Source organism: Dermacentor albipictus, chromosome 3, assembly GCF_038994185.2.
Source record: "Dermacentor albipictus isolate Rhodes 1998 colony chromosome 3, USDA_Dalb.pri_finalv2, whole genome shotgun sequence".
NCBI lineage: Eukaryota > Metazoa > Arthropoda > Arachnida > Ixodida > Ixodidae > Dermacentor > Dermacentor albipictus.
The window spans coordinates 163,365,838-163,369,802 of record NC_091823.1 but is presented as its reverse complement, the minus strand read 5'-3'; the positions used below and the strand labels follow the sequence as shown (position 1 = coordinate 163,369,802).

The 3,965-nt window shown below is 48.5% G+C and overlaps 1 pseudogene; it reads right to left on the bottom strand.

Annotated features, from left to right (window-relative positions):
• Positions 1 to 2,947: 2,947 nt before the first annotated feature.
• On the bottom strand, positions 2,948 to 3,706 carry LOC135905206 (uncharacterized; annotated as a pseudogene).
• Between the last annotated feature and the right edge of the window lie 259 nt (positions 3,707 to 3,965).

Here is a 3,965-nt window from a genome sequence, read left to right as displayed (position 1 = left end):
TGAGTGGCGGAGCGACGATGTTCCAGCGCAACTAGTTTCGCCAGGAATCCTCCTGCAGAAAGCTTCCGCTACGTCAATCTCGCTGCATTGTTGGTGAAGGGCCAAAAACTTAAAAAGGTGGCGCTGTTTAGGCGTTCCACGGAGACCACGAACATTTCTCCATAAGTGAGACAATGGTTTTCGTGGATCCAAAGATTCGCAGAATGATTTCCATCTTTGTGATGCAAGTTTGTCCATGCGACGCTGAATTTTCTTTTGAGTTCTTCCTGCCAACCTCAAGTCATGTACAGACTTCGTGCGCCTGTATCTTCGCTCCGCACGACGACGAATTGCACGAAGCTTCTCTAGCTCAATGTCGTATTCGGTGCGTGTAGACGTTCTCAGAAGCGAATGTTTCGCAGCCTCTAGGGCACCATTTATGATATCCTCTAGGCTAGTGGACAAGTCATCACGACAGCCGTCTTCGACAATTGACTTGAACATTGGCCAGTCGATACATTGTGAGACGGCGGCTAACCTGGAGTCCGTCAACCCTTCAACCCTAAGATAAGTGGGTAGGTGGTCACTTCCCCGCGTTTCAATATCCGGAAACCACCTGCCCTTTCTAGTGAAGGAGCGTGAAACAAAGGTCAGGTCGAGGCAGCTACAGTAGGCAGTTCCACGTAGAAAGGTGGGGCTTCCATCATTTAACAAGCACAGTTCTTGTTCGGAGGCAAATGACACTAATCTTCTGCCTCTCGAGTTTATCTTAGAACTTCCCCAGAGGTGGTGGTGGGCATTAAAATCTCCAGTAATCACCAAAGGCTGCGGAGTCGCTGTGGTGCTTCGCCGTAATCTCTCGCAGTCCAACCGACTTGAGGGCGATATGTAGGCTCCAATTAATGTGAAAGTGAGCTTGCCTTTCTTCACTGTCAGACAGAGGTATTGGTTTTCTTGGTCAGGCGACACTGGGGGATGGACATACGTAAGATCACGTCGCATGAATACGATGATCTTGCTGCATTCCCCGTGGGGGTGGACATGAAACATTCATACCCGGATAGTCTGATGTTATCTGATAGGGGCTCGCAGATGACGATGACTGGGAACTTATTCGTGAACACAAACTGTCGAAAGTCCGACATGCGTGACTTCAGTCCTCTGGCGTTCCACTGAAATATCGACGCGTTTCGGACTTCGTCACGAAGCGACGGCTTCTGGAGAGCCATGATTTTAACCAAGAGCTGCAAGTACTGGACTCAAAGTGTCCAGCACCTGTAGTGCGCTTTGCGCAGACGAAGACTTCATGTTGATAAGTATAACTCGAATGGCACTCATGAGCGACCGCAGAATGTTGATGACCTGCAGATCATCAGCTAGCGTCGCTAGCTGATGATCTGATGTGATGTTCTGATCTGATCTGATGATGATGATCTGATCTGATGTTCGCTTTCCTTGCATCTGTCTTGGTGGCGCAGTGTGGAGATGCGGCAGCCCTTCTGACTGTAGCTGGCGTGGACCTATCTGCAGTTGCGGAATTTCTTGAACGTTTTCGGTATCGATGCCGACGTCGCCGAACAGCGGTAGCAGCCTCTCGGTGCGTTCAATTGTCGCGCACCATGCGTTTTAGAATCGTGAATGCCTTCCACATCCGCGGGCAATCCTTTGATGAGGCCTTGTGAGGACCACTGCAGTTAGGGCACTTTAGAACATATGCGCTGCAGGCGTCTTCTGAATGGGACTCAGAGCACCGCTGGCACACTACGCTGTTGACGCAGACACTCTTCACGTGGCCAATCTTGCAACACTTGAAATACTGGAGGGGCTTCGGTACGAATGGTCGTACTGGATGGCGGACATGTCCTACTTTGACGTGGGAAGGAAGGTTGTCTCCTTCAAACAAAATCTTCACACAGCGTGTGTTTCCCAGTCTGGAAATCCTTGTAATGAAATTACCTTCTGTCGTTGGCTTTATCAGCGTTGGCAAGTCGTCATTAGGAATGGCAACGTCGACGTCATAAATGACGCCCGCACTACCATCGCCGCCTGTAGGGATCATTGATCGCACCTTTACCTTGTCGATATCAATTATATTACGTAGGTGTTGTAGGGCACTGCGATGTAGCACATCAACTGCCAGGACATTTTTCCACGAGTTTATTCGCACGTCTTTAACCTCGTTTGGTGCGATTCTCTCGAGTCAGGAAGAGAGGACCTGCCTGTTGAGGAGCCGCAAATTGGTCGCCGGGTCCACGGGCATGAAGAGCACAGTGTGCGGCCAGCGCAGCGGTGCAGTCTTCACGGTAGAAGCACTTGGCGACGAAGATGCCTGCAGTAGCCTTCTTTTCGCTGATCTATTCATCACGACCTGGAAGTCATCGTCCGACGAGTCGTAGCTGTCCGAACATATCTCAGTGGCCTCGCTGTCTGTGTCGCTTGACGCACTTCCACGTTTCCTGGACGCTAGCCGACCTGACGGCTGCACACCAGGAAAGTCCTCGGAGATTTCTTCATCCATTGCCGCAAGGACGGACCGGCAGCTCCCAGAAATGCAGGGAAACAAAGCCAAAAAGCGGAGACAAAAGCACAAGCGTTCTATCAAAAAAGCTTAGATCTACAGCTTCCACAATTTCTCTAGGCAGCTGATCACCAGATGTACACAGAATGCTAGCTCCTTCCTCTACCATGCACGCTCAGATGTGGAGACTTCTAAGGTTTTATTGTAGAGGAAGAAGCTAGGTGCTTAGAGGAATTATGAAAGCTGTAGACCTAAAAATGCTGGGAGAACCTTGTGTCAGCATGGCCTCCACTAGAGATGGATGCGTTTCCCGTACACACGTTTTTGCTTCTTTTTGTGTATGTTCGGTTTATTGCTTGTCAGCCAGCACTTACTCGGCATATTCCACAAATTTTAAGTTGTTAGTGCACCTTATGATTGTCTTCTTCTCTAGCAGAAAAGCGTTCATGTTCATAGCCCAGCATATGCTCGCTGCCACGGGATAGCACCCTGTGGGCTCATAAAATATTCGCAGAACATGTCCCTTACGCTAGCTGCAGACCTACTGTAGTTGTGGCCTACGAGTGGCTGCAAGGGAAACATCGCTTGACCACCACTTGCATGCTGCTGGCCCCTGGTTGCTTCGTCCTCGTGGCTGCGGGATTGGTAGACCGGATCCTCTCGCAGACAATTATGGTGGATACAGCAGGCCATCACCACGTAGTCAACGTTTTCAGGTAGTAAGTAGGTTGATGGGACGAGGTAATGTCCTAAATCTTGATACCATGATGCCAAACGTGTTCTCGACACGCCTCCTGAAATGGAAAAACAACATGCTTGCATTATAACTTTCTCACTACACTGTAAAGCTACTGCCTAGAACATTTACCTTGACCTGCTGAGCCGGTAGTTAAATATCCTTTTCTCCTCAGTCTGATGCCTCCCCGGAGAAGGCCGCAAGAAGTCTTCCCGTAGTTGGAAGGACTCGTCTTCCACAAAAACATAAGGAGTTAATGTACTTGTGTTGGGCAAAACCTGTATAGGAGGCAGGCCAAGGGTGCCATTTACAAGGCACTTTCCAAATCTTTAAGCACTCAATGTGCCTCCATCACTCTGCCTGCCATATGCACCGACATCGACAGCAACAAACTTCAAGTTGCTGTCAGCCACGGCCATCAGCACTATAGAATAAGTGCCCTGTAAAGATAATGCACCACAATGTAAACACATCATTGTACATAGACTGTAAGCTATTTATTTATTCGCATTATTTGATGAGTTTGCTATATGTGCCCAGAGGTTATTTGTAGCACTGGGCCATCACTACCAAAATAAACTGTATAGACAGTGAACATTGCTCAAGCAAAATAAAACTAGAATGACAGCGTCAGTAATTAATTAACAATTACAAGTGTCAGTCATTAGTACAAAGACAAAGGATAAAGAATACATTGTACTGGGCGTAGTGTCGCTATTTAACAGGTCTGCA